Source organism: Anopheles merus, chromosome 2R, assembly GCF_017562075.2.
Source record: "Anopheles merus strain MAF chromosome 2R, AmerM5.1, whole genome shotgun sequence".
Lineage (NCBI taxonomy): Eukaryota > Metazoa > Arthropoda > Insecta > Diptera > Culicidae > Anopheles > Anopheles merus.
The window spans coordinates 50,238,164-50,256,339 of NC_054082.1; the positions used below are offsets into that span (position 1 = coordinate 50,238,164).

Consider the following 18,176-nt stretch of genomic DNA (forward strand, 5'->3'; position numbering starts at 1 on the left):
CCAGCTTATCGGTGGACTCGGTGGTATTTTAAAACAACTTCAGACAGCCTCCGCGAATAAAGCTTTTGTGCCCAGACTCGGTGGCTGGGCGAATGAAATTGTTCCAATCCGGAACCATGCCAGGGCGCTAGAATGTGCTTGTTTAATTAAAAATTTAAATTGCACCTCCACCGTACGCGCCGGCTGCGCGTATTCAAATTAACTTTTTGCCAATCAACACAATCCGACACTGTCGCTAACCTTTCGGATGGCACAGAATCGTTCGAACAAACCAACCCGTGCGGAATGTCGTACAAACCAACGGAAAGTAAGATGAGTAAGTCTACGCAGAATATCAAGAGGTGAATCGGTATTCCAACTACGACATCGGGTGCATATTTGCCCAGCATGAAAATCAAGTATATTAGGCAAATGGTTGAACAGGTAACGTTCCTCTTGATATGTAAACTCGCAAACGGAGAACATGTTTTCCGTAACAAGTAAAATTGTGTTTGAAGTGCAAGTTCAAAGATCCTTCCGAAAACACACACATTGGTAGATGGTCCCGAAATGCATTGGTACTTACTGCAGGGCGATCAGGTTTAATTTAAAGGAAAGAAAACCTTCAAATTCTAAGAAATTTATGAATTATATTTCTAAGACCGCAACAAATACTTGAAAAGTATCTGTAAATCAAATCAATTTTAATAAAATTAGCAGCGTTTAAGGGCATAAAAAATTTCATAAAAAAGCGTATATAAATGATGTTATATTAAGCAGATTCAAAAATAAGTATGAAATAATGTACAATTTCCATCAAACGATATTGCTGTCATAATCAATCCAGTCACGTCTAACTCCAAAGACGTTGAACTCAATAATTCAGCAATATGTTATTTGGGGGATCCGTCACGAATCTTCCACCCATGAATGGTCAATGGCCGGTCTCTGCACTTCACACAGCTTACATGGCAACTTAACTCACGGCTGGAGAAAATCATAACCCTCAAAATACCGTGTGCTATCTTTGAACCTAAGAGAAACTTGTAACGCCAACAAACGTCCCAGTGCCATTTACCGCAAAAGACTGCCCTGGGTCGGAGTTTCGTCGTAAGAATCCATTTCACTCTGTGATACAATAATTCTATTCAAATTAATTTACATAAAGTTTTGCTGCCTCTCTCCGCTACTCCTTGGTTTGTAATTGATGGTTACTTTTATGGTTTTGTCGAGACCCGAGTCATCGGAGTTTGAAAGGTAAGGATGCAGGAAATTGCTGTCCCGCTTAAACGAACCCTTGTTTTAAATATTCGGAAAACATGTCGTACCAATGTTTTATTCATAGAGTTCATTCTAACCATCTGGCTCAGGATGTCTTGGGCATCATGAGCAACATTAAAAGTTCACTGTTGTAATGGCACCCTTGACCTAGGCATTTGCAAAAGCTTCCGTTTTTTTCTCAGCACGCCTAAAATACATCAAATTATTCAAATATAATCCAGACTAAATGGCACATATATTTGCTCAGAAAACATAACCCATTAAGCTCACGATAAGTCACGAAAAATAATCACCGTGCCCTTGCAAGGCTAAACGGCAAAGCGAAACACATCATAACTGTAAAGTAAAAATGTATGTAAAATGTAAATGATTACTACCCCAAAAAAAGCCAAACGAATGAAGTTTGCTTTCCCCGTGCATTCATGGCAGGAGAAAAGTTTATCAAACAATCATTAAAAAAATAAACATCCAACTTTTGTGCCCGGCCTCTTTCAAATACTTTGCAAGTGGAAAAGCATTCCGCGTTTAAGTAACAAACAGAACTCATCAGCAATCCGACAAAAATACACACACACACAGTCAACGGAAATCATCCAACAAACGAAAAGTTCGCTACATCCACCACGCAAGACGCTCGGAATCGTACAGGCTCAAACAGCCTCCAAAGTCAACCCTCGCTGCCAAACTCACCACCCATCCATTTGGCTCCCCGTGTGCGCTGAGCATATGGATCATTACCGCAGCATAGATCATCACTGATGATAAACTGCTTACATAAAAATCTCCCGCACAGCCAATAATAACAAATAAATAACGAGCCACCAACCCCTGTTCCGCCCGAATCCGGTTCAATCGTTCGTTTGCACCACGCTTCACGTTCCATGTTTACGATGAATGTTTTAAATTCTGCACCACGTTTCCCATCGGTCGAGAGATGTTTCCCATCTCGCCTTCCAACAGTTGGTTACCCGATTAAAACGAACCACACACTCATCCCTCCATCCGCACCCGGCATGGAGCTTATCTTTGTCTTTCGGGAAGCCTGAGAATCGCCATTGAATGTGCATTACTTCTTCAGTGTGCTTTTTTTCGTGTTGTTGCTGTCTCGTTTTCACTTGTTTACATCTATTCTTTGCTTTTCCTCACCACGCGGAACGCCATGCAGGTGTACTGTTGCATTGATTATCGCATATGCACATGCGGCATAGGGATGGTCGGTGTCTATTTACTAGTGATATAACCGTAAATTGGGTCGGTCTGGTGGTACAAACGTCAACTCGTACGACGTAACAACATGCCCGTCATGGGTTCAAGTTCCGAATAGACCGTGTCCCCATACGTAGCACTGACTATCCTGCTATGGTAACAATAAGTCACTGAAAGCCAAGCTCACTTCACTAGTGGGTACAGGCAGGCCTTGAACGACAGCGGTTGTTGTGCCAAAGAAGAAGAAGAAGAAGAAGAAGAACCGTAAATAAAGTTCGCATAACATTTCTACAAATCTATCCTTATTTACACTAATCTATTATTTTAAAATAATGTATTTAATTGCTATGTTCTAGGTCAACTGCTGACAATGAATAAATCTTAATCTAACTCAACTAAAAATATTCTAATATTGGGGCCCTTTCCGTTGTAAGTTCGTGGGCTATAAATGATTCAAATATAATCCAGACTAAATGGCACATATATTTGCTCAGAAAACATAACCCATTAAACTCACGATAAGTCACGAAAAATAATCACCGTGCCCTTGCAAGGCTGATGCAAGGCCTTTAGAAGGCTGATTTTTAATCGCTTCTGCTGCTGAATGAAAATATTAAGAGTGTTTTGAGTACTCGTCAAGCCTCAAGAAAGCTTGTTTGAACAAAAGTTTTCGCCCATCCTGTCAAAAAGTGATATTCAAATTTGGTTTTAAAAAACATACTATGAGACCACCTGGACTACATACACTTTGATTCTAGATTCCACCACGTGATCTCTTTAATGCACCTTGGGGTAAATGTAAACAACACCGTGTTTTCGAGCAGGTACTCGAATCTAATTCTAGCTTTGAGACTAGAATAATCTAGGGTAACTGTACCAGTTTTCGGCACGCTAGTGCAGTAGTTTCACAAAAACTGCTCACAAATAAACATTTTTTATTATTTTTCATGAAAGTGATGTTATTCTGGTTGATAAACTATCATAATATGTTACACTATTTTTTATTTGCCGGTTCAAAGCCCTTTTTCATAAATATTCGTAAAAATGCAAACATTGCTTTTGCTCCTATTTTCGGCAGTTTGTTCCTATTTTCGGCAGGTTGTGTTCCTATTTTCGGCAGCGCGAATACGGGTCAGAAAATGTTATTTTCTATGTAAATATGTACAAAAAAATGTTTTAAGCAATTTTACACTCTTACTTTCCTAATACTGATGTTAAAAAGCACTTTAATTAATAATTGTATGTTGCTTATTTTGGCCCGTTTTGACAGCCATTTTGATGCGACGTTTAAACAGAGCAGCCATTGACAGTTTGATGGTCATAGCGTACGGTGCGAATTGGCTTACAAATATTTATTTTTTTCTTAAGTTAGTGCATTGTTTGTCGTAAAATTGGTGATATTTGGTACAAGAAAGGTCATATTATGTGTCGATATACGCATTGTAGTGTTCTGATCAAATTTTAAAGAAATATTCAGCCAAATCCAAGGTGTGTTATTGTTCCGAGTTTCGACAGGAGCCCACAACATTGAGCTGTCAAAAATGAACATTTACTGTGTACCTATTTTCGGCAGCATTTAAAGTGAAAAATAACTTAAATAACTTATTTTAAAATTCCGAACAAGTTAGAATAAATTAAATAAGCATAAAATCTTTAATATACACCACTTTTTCATTGTTTTACTGTTCTGATTCTCTTAATCACAAAACCTACCGAACGATTGGCTGACAGCAAAGCTGCCGAAAAAAAGCACAATTTATTTGATATTTTGAAAAATACGTAATGAAATGGTGTGAAACTTCGTATGTGAATATCAAATAATTACACTTTCACTACAAAATTGTGTTTTGTGAAATTTTTTACCACATTTGTGCAGAATTTCACGTTTTTAGCTATCCTGCCGAAAATAGGTACACTGCCGAAAACTGGTACAGTTACCCTAGACTGAAAATTGCAGGCTAGTTTTTTGTGTGGTTTTGTATGGAGTGTTTACATGATTTCAGCCTCCAACTGTCAAACTCCATACAAAAAACTGACTAGAATCGTGAAGGGCCCCATTGGCTCCTTCTATATTTTAAGCCAGAAAGCTGAATTTTTTAGCCTGTCAGTGGAACAGTATTCATCATCCGGGTGGTATCAATTTGACAATTACGAACCACCATATTCTATTTCAGCAATTGTGTACAAATTATAGTACTTTTATAAAATTTCAACCAAACAATTCAATTTTTTATCATTTATTTTTTAACAGCAAACCTGATCGCGCCTGCGACGAATCGGTGTTTGATTACATATTTCTCAAGCTAAAATAATGTAGACTGAAAATCTGAGGCTGAGGTTTGCTGTGAGCTTTTTTATGGAGTGTTGACATGATTTCAGTCAAACTAGTGTTAAACTACATGTAAAACATCTAACTAATACCGTAAAAGCCCCCATTGGTTAACACGAAAATTATGCAACTTCAGTGGAACCCCTCATCACGCGTTAAATCCGTCCCAGTTACTGACTCGTTATGCGTGACGCTCTTTTCTATATGATAATTTATTCCAGGACAGTACAAGTAGAATCCAATTTAAATAGAACGTCGAATATTTTATACTCCATAAATAAACGAGTCATGAAGTGATCGCTGGCCTAATAACATCCTTTACTATTAATTGCTTCTTTACATTTTATTAAGATTATTTAAAAGTAGCGAAACAGTAGTCCGCTTAAAAGCTTTAAAGACTGCTTTAACACTTTCGAAGTTGTGTCGTGTTTTGTATTATTTTCGGATTTATTAATTGATACAGCCGAACTCAAATGATTAATAGTTTGTTGAGATTTAAATCAGAAGAAAATCTACCCAAATGTTTGTTTACTGTTTAAGATCCATCGATGGGTTTGACTCTTAATTTATATTTAGCTTACGAGCTGAACTTTGTGGATCCATAATCTGCAGGATATCATAACACTGCTAGACTGTCCCACTGTCGTGATGTCAAAATCATGACAAAGCATATAGTCCTGCACAGAGCAGAGCTATTAGTGGAAATATCATGTCGCGGTGCATAATTTTCCATAAATTTTGAATTATCAAATGCATCACCGGCTCACATTCTCACTACTGCATGGGGATGCCAAGAAGGTGGCAAAAACTTTTTACGCTAGCGTAACGCTTCGCTTATCACATACACCTGCATGTGTGTGTGTGTCTGTTCGCGAATGTGGGCGCCAGTTTACTTCCGAATGGGCACGTTCTGCAACGGTGCACATTCCCACGCTGCAAGGTAAGACACTCTTACTGATTGTACACATTCAATGGACCAGCAATGCATGGTTGAACTTTGACGAAAGGTGCGAAATAATTGATAAGTATTTAACTAAAACGTGAAACACTTCATACCTATTCCGCGTTCTGCGGTATAATTTCAAAATATCAGTAGTAAAAAATAAATTTCAATTGATACATTAACAAGATATAACTTGCATTAAGCAATAATGGAAGCACCGATAAAGCTACATAAAAATGTTTTCAAATACTAGTTTTCTACACGAAATGTTCTAAAAAGTAAAATATAATTTAAAAACTCATGAGTCATGACGCATAGCACGAAAAACGACTACCAAAACACACACAAAAAAACTAATTACCAATCCAATTCGAGCGCCCAATAATACATTTTTTTCTGCGCAATTGATCATAACAAGGAAGCTATTCCTCCTCTTCAATACATCTACTCTCTTGTTGCATAATTTTCTTCGTCAATGTTTATTTAGAAGTAAACATCGTCCCAAAAGTTCACACCCTTGATTGATTGTAAGCTTTTCCATGAATCACATACTACGTGTAGCCAATCGAAGAATCATCTTTCACAATCAGCCTCTCGGCACCAATCAATCATCAACAATGCACCACGGACTCACGACCGTTACCAGATAAGCCTACATTACCGGAAGAGCATTAGCTGGCGCGAAGATTACACCCAATCGCTGATGAGTGGTAGCGATGGGCGCTCAGATAATCATCAGCCCTTTAAAGAGCTACCAAATTAAAGATGGCTCACTGCAAAGCTGCAGTGTTGCACAACCGAAACACATTTCGTCTTCCTCCACCCATCGATTCAAGCTACTCTGTTGCAATACCGGAGGGCTTGGAAGTGTGGAAAAACCAAATAAAGGTAAACTTTCCATGAGCGACCTTTCAATTGTACACGTGCAGCAATGCGCAAGGCGAGTGTAAAATGATTCGTTATGATTATGATGAGGAAAATTGCATTTCGGTCCGCATCGCCATCGAACGGACGCAGGGCTCGTGAAGGGGCTCATCATAATTTTCTCACCTCGTTCCGTACATTTCTTCCCAGCCATGAATGGTGGAAGAAATGTTGCTTTTCCACGCGGACATTACATCACTGGTGTTGCCACCAGTGGTCACCAGCGGCGGCTGTGCTAAAACAATCAACTTATACGATCGGCGCACGTCATCATCGGGGACACGCTTTTTCTCGACGCATTTGTTGCACTCAGCTCATCTTTTTCGTAGGTTTTATTGTTGTAATAAGTCTACTACCTAGGAAACTCTTCGAAAACAAACCGACAAAAAACAGTTTTTTCGTACACACTCATACACGTCATCAGACAGCCATCATCAGCTTGGATTAGGTGTTGGATGAGTAGTGTAATGGATAAAAAATACTTAAAAATATTTGCTGAAAAACAAAAGATATACAAAAATTAACACAATAAAATTGAACGAACTATCGTAAAAAAAACTATTCGTGGATTACGAAATCACTAGTCGATTAAGTTGTTCAATGTTTAATGAGAAAGTAAATTTTATCACATATCACATCCAGTACAACCAAAAGCTTGATTTTTTGCCTTCGATAATGACATTTTTTTTCCTAGCATTATTTCAATAATTGAAAAACATACCTAAGGTCAAGCTACTTCTAACAGGTAACATCTGAAGACTAATTAAATCACAAAGCGGTAAATTAATAGATATTGTTTGCAATTTATTCATTATATCCTAGAAAAATTAAACCATTTGGAAAAGCTCATAGAATAAAAATAAACGTTTTACAAAACTTTACAAAAATTATACGAAATAAAAGCCGCATCCCAAGCCGCATACCAATGCACCTAAAGGTCTCTGCAGCAAATTGATGTTATGAAATGTCTGTTGCGTTTCATGCCCGTTGGCGTCAAAACCGGTACATCCGTAAGCTTTAAAGCGTTGTTTGCTAACTTTTCCTGATGCACCAGACTGGGGTGAAATGTTTAAAATAAAAGCAATATAATCTACCGCGGGTCCATTTCGCCAAAAAATTTTCCCACATACTGACGAAAAGTTTAAATGCTGACAAAGTACCAACCAAAATCAAGGACACACATAATTTTGAAAAAAATGGAAGAAAATGTTTGTACGCCCTGCTACAACTTCACACCTGGGATTGTACAGTTACCGGGCGCTATAACCCACATTTGAGCCAAATAGTTGACCTCGCAGTGAGCGCGATAAGTTACTAGTGGCTGATTATACACCCTACGAGAATTAAGCTCAATTCCAGCGGAAAGAAATTGACTTTCTTGAGCGTATAATCTACGGCTGCAGATGAACGAAGATTACAGTGCGTTTAGAGCGTAAGGCGGAGAGTAGAGGAAGCATCCAAGCACCCCAGCGATACTCGACCACGATTGTCAGCTCAAAAGTAGGTGAACGAACGCTGAAAATCCAATCTACATTTTTCTACCATTCCCAAACCTCCCGGCCAGCTGGACTGGTTGGTTCACTTTTGTGACATCCCATTTTTCACGTCAATTTCTTCGCTCAATCCAGAAAAAGCTTCAAGTAGCAACCGCAAAGAAGAACCACCGGCAAGCATCATCTTCTCGAGGGTGTACACGATGAACATTTTTACTTGCACCAGCACCTCGCGAAGACAAAAACATTATATAATTAATGTGTGAGAAAATCCATAAATCATGGAGAAATTTTATGGTAGGCCTAGTTGGAACACCACTACCAACATCGTTCGCGGCCACAGCAAAATCTTGGGCCAGGCTGAGTGGGGTAGAGGGCAATGCTGCGAGACTGTTCCAATCTGCCCGCTCGAACGTTGTTTTTGTGTCTCTTTCTCTCTCTCTCTCTCTCTCTCTCTCTCTCTCTCTCTCTCTCTCTCTCTCTCTCTCTCTCTCTCTCTCTCTCTTTCTCTCTCTCTCTCTCTCTGCTGTTTTCTCGTATTTTCCTTCAATCCGTTTAAAAACATTCATCAGCGCTAAGAGATCACTTTTTTCTACCGCCCAGCAATGGGTTGTTCTCTTGGTGCCCTTTTTCTTCTCACATACGTGCGGCGGATTTAGGAGTGGGAGATCAATGGAGTGGGAGCGCAAGAGATGAACGATGCACAAGAAAACGGTAACATCTTATGCAGCGGTTCCACAAAACTTTACGGAATGCGAGAAAACATACACGTTTATGAAATCGCCCAACTAATAGTACAAGTTTATTTTAGAGATGACTGCACCAAATAAATATGTCCGTTATTTGCAAATCAATTTGCCACACAACATTGTACTTGATGGATCCCTCAAACAATTCAAACAACTGCTTCTATTTATAACCATTAGATTGTCATGACAGGTTAGCTTTTCATTTCATGCAACTGTCGTCATAGTGAAGTTGAAATCACACATTATTATACATTATAAATTTGTACCAGCCGCATTCAATCAGGAAGCCAATCAAACCAAATTTCACGCCCCATCAAAGACTTCTTCCACACAGCCAAGCTACGCGTATTGTATTTCGCAGCACTCATTAGTTCACTGCAAGGGCAAAATTCACAACAACCAAAACGAACAAAACTGAATCCGACACTTCTTTTTAACCCTGTCGAACACACGTGCAATAAATGTGTTAATTTCGATTTGTGTTGATTTACAGATCTAATTGGAAACATCAATCGACTCGTCGTTCGCCGGGCAGCATATCACCAGTATCCGAGCCATTCCCGCGAATCCCGTCCTTTGGGAATGTAACGTAATTGAGTTTCATTTCCACGGTATAGCAACACTTTAATCGCACGGTTTCTCATTCCAAGCTAACCGTTTCATACATTCCTGTTAGACCCAATAAAAATTCCTTTGTTTTTATTCCTCTGCTGTACGTTGCACGTGAGTTATCGAGAAAAGCCGTTGATTTGAATTTCATGAAAACCGCTCTGTAAAGTTATTTAGTTGAATGTTTCGCAATCAATTGAATGAATTAGTTCCGGCATGTTGAAAGGTCAAACAAACAAAAAACAAAACATGAATAATTTCCATTTATTGAATCCTCCAAATGCTTCCAATCAATCGAGCCAGTACCATGCGACTGCTTTCAGTTGTTGAACAGTGCATATTACAAGCAAACCACGTGCCGAATTGTTTGCCCAGAGTACACTTTACCTTTGCCTTGAGCTAATGTTGCCTGCCTTTAAACAACTGTGATTTTTTCGTTTCGCCCACCGCGCCTAAAGAAGCCCCCGACATGGTGCGCTTTAAGCATTTGGGTCATCGTAGTGCCCCCGTACCGGTGCCATGCCGGTAAACGGGTCAAAATCAACATTCAAAACAACGCCACACAATTGGCTGTAGTAGGTACACCCGAAAAACCGTGCGCAGATTCTACAACTATAGCCTTCTGTGTAGTGTGCGTCTACGCCCTACACCATCAAACGTATCGGTATTAGCATCATCCCGCCATTCGTCATACAAACAATATTTTGTTGGTGTTTTTCTTTCGTTTTCTTTTACGCTACAGCCCCACACAACTCTGCTCGGCCCTCGAGCTGGCCGGAAAACGAATCCGGACCGGCAACCATTTACTAACGGCAAGAGACGGACCGTCGGACGCTTTTCCATCGCGACCCAAGTGTGCACGGTACGGAGCAAATCGCCAGAAGAGCCCCTAATGGGTTCGAGAGCATCGCGGGAAGGCTCATTAGCATAACCAGGAACGCGATGAGGCTGGGAAAATGGGCTACACTTTTCTTTTTCCTTCTTTTTTGCATCACCAGTTAGCCTACGGACATAATCATGGGGAGCGAAGGAGAAGATGAAAGGTTTCCAACAAAACCTCTCTAAATGTAGCCCCTACGTGTACCAGCAAACACACAACCCATCTAAACATGATCAGCTGTGTTCGCTGCGATAACAAAGACGAGATAGGGCGAGCCATCGGTGGAAAAAAGTTTTACTCAAGCGAACAAAAACGGTCCTATAAAATGTCCGTTATCTGATGGCGGTTCGATAAATATGCTTAACATTGTTGCAAAAGTAAGCTTTCGCATTGAGAGCTTTCGCCGGGTGGGAGGAAATGCGTCAGACTTTACCCTGGATCTGGCAGCATTTTATGTATGTAACAAAAATCAAACACTATTCCACGCTTCAACCACAACGGCTGGGGACAAAGTGTAACGCCAAGCGGACAGAGCGACAGCCGGAATTATATGCAGTACAGTAAACCCCGCGTTTGAGCCGGGTAAAGGGGTTTGCGACAGGAAATGGCAGCAAAAAAAAACCCTTCGGAAACGGAAGTGAGAAGTGAGAAAAGTGTAGCGTGCCACCCAGCCACACCGGGCGTCGACAGCGATGGCGATTATCTGGAGGAGATTATGATAATAGTCAATTCTGGTAGCACAGGATGGCTGCAAAGGATGAGCCGGCTCCGGTTGCTCCAGGCTGGCAGGAAGTACTTTTTTGTTACTTTGTTTGGTGCAATTTTTCTCCGCTGCCGGACAGCCAAGGTTTATCCTTGGGCGACCGATTTCATCTTTCTTCTCATCCGTTTCGTAAGTTGAATTTTTTTCTCTTTACTTAAAGTGCTACGTCTCACAATTAGATAAATTTAACTTCAACTAGAACATGCGGAACATTTTAGTGGAAAATTATTGGTACTAAAATGAACTAAAACAAAACTATGCTTCTCACAGCAAAAAAAAAACATAATCTGTTCCTTACGGGTAACAGAAAACACAAAAGCTTTGCTAGCATATAATTGCCATCTTTATTCCATCTGCAGTAGTATTAGAACATTTTCCCAAACTAATGATTCAAGTCTTTTGCCTCCTTTTCTTACTGGTTCAACTAAGACACGGTGAAAAACTTTTATGAATGGAACCCCCGTCTCAGTACAGCTTCAACCCAATCTGCACGCCGGCACTCAGTCCGTCAGCAATTTTCCCACCGCAGCAATTAGCCAGCGAGCCGAGAATGGGAATGTCGAATGAGAACTGAGAAAACCCATCCAACCCCATCCCGGCATGTATGAAAGCACTGGTATGAAGCCTTCAATGTCATTCGTGACGTCATTTCCTTGCCACAAATCGTCCGATCACAACATCAGCCGACACATGAAACTAATCCCACTGTTCCTCCGTCGCAGCTTTAATCCACACTACTTCCTTCTTCCTTGAACATTCTCATGTCCACCCAAAACACGCCACATTGACAGACAGTCGAGGAATGTTCTGAGGTTCTTTAAATTCTCGTATCCATTCCATCCAGACATTCATGAAGATGGCCAGACAAATTCTCAAAAAAGCTGGGAGGAGGGGGGGACCAGCTCATCCATGAACCATGAACTGCACAAGTAACAAAACCGCAAACCAAACTGGACACACCCGTATACACACACGTACATACACACGTACAGAAACACGTCGTTCTTGGATTCTTTTTCGCTGCAGCTCGAACTAAAGCGTGTAACTGCATGCGTTGGGCTTTCAGGTGATGCACGAGTGCGTTTTCACGTGAGAAAAATTAAAGGTCCAGTATTTCGCATATGCTGACCCATGCAGTCTGACTAAGCTATAGATGCTGAAATTGCAATGTTGCAATGCAGACAAACGGTGTTCGTGTGGATGATGATGATGATGATGATGATGGGGATGAAGTTGGCTGAGAAAATGCCGGAGGAAAATGCTAGACGACAGTCGCTCTTCGTGCCATCCTTTCATTCTCAATCAAATCAACATGCTTGACCACGGGTAGCAGAATGGACGAAAAGTCGACTGGGCGGTAGAATAAAGGAAAGATGGCATAGAGTACAGCACTCGGTAACATCAAACAGATAGACGATCCGCCATATGGCAGACGAATGAAACGGTTCGCTTAACAAATTCGAGTAAAAGTTTTCTCAGTTCTTCAAATAGAAATTTTATTAATTTGCAATCATTATGCTATTATTATACATATTGATACGTTTTTTAAGCAATTTTTAAGATCACTTTGGCGTTACAAGCTCTTGTGAATCTAACCCTAATAATTGTTTTCTTCTGCTTCTTCTACTACTTGACATAACGGCCTTCGCGAACATACCGGTCTATGTAGGAGATTTATTCGTTTTACGAGCATTTAATTAAGCAGTAAAAGTTGATTAATGTACCACAGGACCGCCTCTAATAAATAATTATTTCAAATCGCGTACATAAGTATTCTTTACTGTCGTAACGATTATCATCCTTCCAATAATCATTATAATTTCAAGCTGGATCTTTATTCCGTATCTATACGGCCAGTTATGTTACATTTAAAATCGCCAACTTCACGCAACCTAACACATTTAAATGAAAACTCTTCGGCTATGGGATGGTTATACTTTTTGGGGTAAATCCACCTTGTATATTCTAAGAAGGCGCGCTTCAACAGATCGATAAATTACAACAGTTACCATATTTCTATAAAAAAGTACAATACCTCAGAGACCCACGTATGTATGATTTTTATTTCTATAGAGAATGTATTCAATGTATAAAAGCAGATTCAGAACCCAATTAGGGAAATTCATAAGGATAGAAATTTTGCATGGGCTGCACTAGAAGCACTAGAAAACGATCGAATAACATCTCCATTAACTTGGGCTTCAAGTGGAGCTTTAATTTCAAACTATTGCTAATTGTAGCGGTTTAGCTAATGAGAGAAATCAACCCATTGTCCTAAAAATAACTTTCACCAAATACAATTCCATGCGATGTCGAGAGGACTACTCTGTGATTAATTATTTATTGCATTGCTTATTAGCGAGAAAATTTTCAAACCTTTTCCCCGTGGAAAAGAGTGCTTTTCTAGAGTCCTCAATAACCTTAGATAGCTTTTGAGAATTTGTTAACGATTTTTTTTTCGTGCTCCTTAAAAAATACTTTTCGAAGGCTTTAAAATTCCAAACAAAAGTCGCAAAAACGTTCTGTGAAGATTACCTCCATGTATAAAAATGTTGTAATTAGAGGTGGAAAAAAAATCAGCACACCTTGAAGGACTTAGCACCATGTCATTGAACGATGAACAATTAAAATTGTCCGAAAACTTTTCACGCCCGTAAACTGTGAAAAGTTTACTCTCCCTTTGGGGAGTTCCGACGCCACTTCGATCCGACCAGTTAAAAGAAGACGAGCGAACACTTAAACGTTGAAAAATAGCTGACGAGCTGAAAGTAATTACCGTTTTATTGACCATGGCCATCGTTCTGCGGTTGTGAAAGGGAGTAGCAAAAAAAATATATGTGTCTGTAAGGTTGGTGCAATTTTGCGCTTAAATTGTAGCTTTAAACACCATTTTTCGATCAGCCTGCGCTACATAGCTACCGACATCTTTATTTCTTCATCGTTAATGGAGCTGAAAGAAAATTCAAATACTGCTACCTATTCAATGGAACGCCAAAACTAAATCAAAAAATCATCAAAAGAAGTATTACTTTATAAAAAATTAAATAAATGAAGTAGCACAATATCTCACTGATTTATAAAGCAAAATCACAACTCATGTCTGAAGACATTTTCCGCTTCCATGTCAACAAACTTAGTCGGATAGTGGCGAACTTTGGGCCAAAAACTGAAACTTTCTTCTACGTCCGACGGATCGCAACCTATCACGCAACGTTAAAGGGTAATTGGGACACGGCAAGGAATTACTCAAAGCAAACTACTGCAGCCCACCGTCGGGCTTCTATTTTCTATCTGTGACATCATCAGTTTAGATGGAAAAAGGGAACCTCTTTCGAACTTGTTCTCCATATCAAACAAACTGACAAAAAACGAGACAGGAAAACAAGCCAGCAAACAACGACGTTGGGGGAAGGAGTGACATCAAGTAACAGAACTTAACAAACCATGTCGAAAAAAGTTGTAAACTATCCCTGTTCATATTTTTCTTCGTTTCTCTTGCCATTTCTTGATATTAACTCCTCGGCAGGAGGAACCACCCTCTAGCTTCTTGCAGCATATTGTTTAGTGAACCAGCGAACACCCAAGGGACACTGTTTGATAGTTTTCCGCATGAAAGGACAATAAATTCCTTGGCCAGAGGGAGGGAGGCCGAAGTAAATGTTCCGGGCGGAATACCGTTCATGCTTATTTCCACGTAGAAACGGGGTAAGAAGTTATAATTTTCGTGACTAGCAAGGTATTCACGGAACACGACGCAAATCAATTGTAGTCAGGAATATATGAACTCAAGGGTAAGCAAGGGAAAATACACACAAAAAAACACCCGCGGTTTCCAAACGTGTCCGTATTGTATTTGTTAGTATTTTTCAAATACCTAATCGATTATGCACGACCATTAAGGGGTAACCAGGCAGAACGGCAAATAGCTTTGTTTATGCCGTCATAATCATGCGAACAGGGGTGTGCTTGATTGCAGTGGCAATAAACTATGAATCAGGTTGGTGCGGGATAATGTTTGGTAGACAAATAATGCAAGAGATGGGCATAAATGATTTCATTATTTAAAAGAAAAACAATTTCGTTTCAAAATGTTAGACTCAAATAAGTTTGGAGAACTTTTTGTAAGCTTACCGTTCCAATATTGATGAAATGTTGACAGCTATTGTGAATTGTTCGACAATTTTAACTAATCACTGATCACCACCATGGCTGTGTTCTCATTTCGATTGCCAGGAACAAACAAGCACCAGCTAATTTTCTATAAAAAAATGTTGCAATATATTAGAACTATGAATCAAATTTATTACTTTCCTTTCGCTTTTGTTCTATCGTAAATTAAAATGTTACAAGCTATTTCACTCAAATACGCCGCACTGTATCACTCCATCCAACAAAAGTATAAACTAATCTTTTAACAAGATTCTCCCACTAACAGTGAGAAACATATGGTGGATAGCACATTAACACATTACAACACGGTCAGCTCGCGCGGCACAGATCGAGCAAAAGCGAACATCTTATCCTCTTCCAATCTCTTTTCTCATTGCCCTTTTTCTTCGAACGAATTTTCCACTCACAATCGCATCCGAAACACTGCTTCTATCGATTATTAACAAATCGCACGTAAGATTTATCTGTGAGGCATGCCAGCAACCCGCACCAACTGCCAGATTGAACCGAAGCAGTTCGTTATCCACCTGGGACGGGAGGGGATGGACCCTGCTTCCCGCTAATTTCACTTCTCTTTTGCGTTTTGATGCTCGGCAGTGGCAGGTTCCTTCACTTTCTGGCAGTGTGAAAGATCTTACCGGGATTTGCGTTCCTGAAACATGCTTCGCCCAATGAAGCACTCCAGCCACACTCGATCAGCTCAATAATTCGATCACTGCACTTGCTCCATGCCTCATTAACGCATCATCTGCCAAGGGGGTTGGGCCGTTTGATTGGATGGGTTTATTTCTTCCCCTTCATTCTTGATCTCACCTTTGAAACCGATTACCTTCTCTCATGCACCGATTTCTACTCACAGCAAACCCAAATCCCAAACGAAAAGATGATGTAAATCAACACCGCACTAAACAGCGCAAAGCACAGAAGCACAAGGAACACCATCTTTGCGCGCGTCCTGCAATCCTTCCACAAGCCCAAGATTGTATCGCCACCAATATCGCGATTCCCTGCGTTCGATCACACCCGAACACTCGATGCGTTTCGATCGGAATGGTAGCGGAAGGCAAAACCGTTTTGCAGCTCGCTGCAGCCCCACTAAAAGAATCGTTCGCATTTAACGTTCGTTGTTCGTTGTTTAACCGGTGTCGTTTTGACATTTGACAGTTACTACGGCAACGCATCGTTTACTATGGTGGGCGCATTTCGTGTCAGACACACCGCGCGCTCGGTGTGGCCCCCCATCATTCGTAAACAAACTTTTTTACGTTCACGTTTTGCCTCTGGGGAAGCAGTGGCTAGCAAAAAACGCACACTCACACACAGAAGCACAACTACACAAACTAACCCTCCAATTTTTGGGAAGACCTAAGGGCAGCATGCATTTGAACGAGGGGTGCTGGCAAGCAGACCCCCTGGAAAAGAACGGTGCGAGCCGATAAACAATTCAAAACTTCTACCAGTTCCAACGGAGCGTGAATGGTGAGAAGGGTGGGAGAAATTATTGAGGTTAGAAAGAGGATGAGAAACTCTTCGCCGTGCAGGTGTAATCACCCCTCAAGCACATACAAAGGGAAGAGCAAAGGTAACACGGAAGACAGGTCCGGAATCCTTACAAAGCGCACGCAAGAATTGCCATTAGCATTACCGCACCATTTGAAAGCTTCTTTGAAAACATTAACGTATTCTTCCTTTTTTTCATACACACACGCACAAACACACATCTTGGGGCACACACACACGTGCTGGATAATCCGAATGCCACCCGGCTATGATTTCCTTCCGTTCCAGCACGGCTTCCTGCACATCCGGAGCGTTCTTGAACGGGAGATGGTTCTTTCCTGTACTGCTTTTAGATAATTAGGCAATCACTGTCCATTTCGGAGATCCTTTTCACTTCCACGTTTAAGCCGGCAGTACTACAATCGATTACCATGGAAACAGAGATGAACAACTGATTGATTTGAAAACTGCACAGCATGGCTCGGAAAGTAACGCGTACAAAACCGGAAACGTAACGCTACCTGTAACGCTGATCACTGATTTGACGCCACTGTTGACCCTTAACCTGTGCGACCAAATTCACACACTCCAGTAGCTGGCTTTGTCCACCTGGCTTCCCCCCCAAATTTTTCTTACCCTTCCAAAACAAAAGACCTCCCTCCGAACGCCGCACGAAGGGCGCAAAACAGGAGGTTCACCCTCCACTCGCGACAACTGCACTCGGACAGCGCAACAGATCGGACCGACGACGTGCTGCGTCTTTGCGAACCGCCTCGGCACAGTGTTGATTTGAAACTGACGGAGAAACGCCATCCCAGCCCCAGCCAAACATGGGCCAAACATTGTCTGCACCCCGCCTCGCGCGCCTTATCCCACATCTCTTATATGCGCCTGCTAAAAACAATACGCTTCGGTGTGTGTGCGCAAGTGGCTGGTTGTTGTTGTGCTGCTTCGGGCGGTGCGTGTTGGTCTCCGTGTTTTTAATTCCCCTCCCTTTCCCGTTACCCTGTGGGCCCAATGCCCAATGCGTTGCGCGAGCCCAAAGCCCTCTGCACACGAATCTTACGTCGCCTGCCTTGTGTAAGCAGGAGGAGTGGGAGGAGGTGGGGAGATTGTTGCTGTTCCGGCGGCGTTTGTTTTTCGTGTTGCTCTCTCCCACACGTTCGTTTGCTTTTCGCAGTTTCTCTCTTTTCCTTTTTACTTCTTCTCTTCGTTCTTCTCTTAACCATCTTCTTTTCTTACACTTTTTCTCCCTGTCTTTCCTTCACTGCTTTATATCGTCCCCTCTTTCGCAACTCGTTGTTGCATCTCTTCACTTGCTGCCTTTCGTTCTCCCCATTCTTATCTCTT

The 18,176-nt window shown here is 41.0% G+C and overlaps 1 protein-coding gene across 6 annotated transcripts in view; it reads right to left on the reverse strand.

Moving 5' to 3' along the window:
- Positions 1-17,600, reverse strand: part of LOC121603613 — a 66,809-nt gene extending 49,209 nt beyond the window's left edge. For 4 of the 6 annotated variants that reach the window (XM_041932609.1, XM_041932608.1, XM_041932607.1 and 1 more), the window contains exons 1-2: positions 17,463-17,600; positions 15,288-15,414 (exon numbers count right to left, since the gene is read on the reverse strand). The gene's annotated coding sequence lies outside the window, so the exon portion shown is untranslated. Of the gene's footprint in view, positions 1-15,287; positions 15,415-15,964; positions 16,445-17,462 lie in introns of those variants that run through there. The other 2 variants (XM_041932606.1, XM_041932605.1) reach the window with 2 other exon arrangements.
- Between the last annotated feature and the right edge of the window lie 576 nt (positions 17,601-18,176).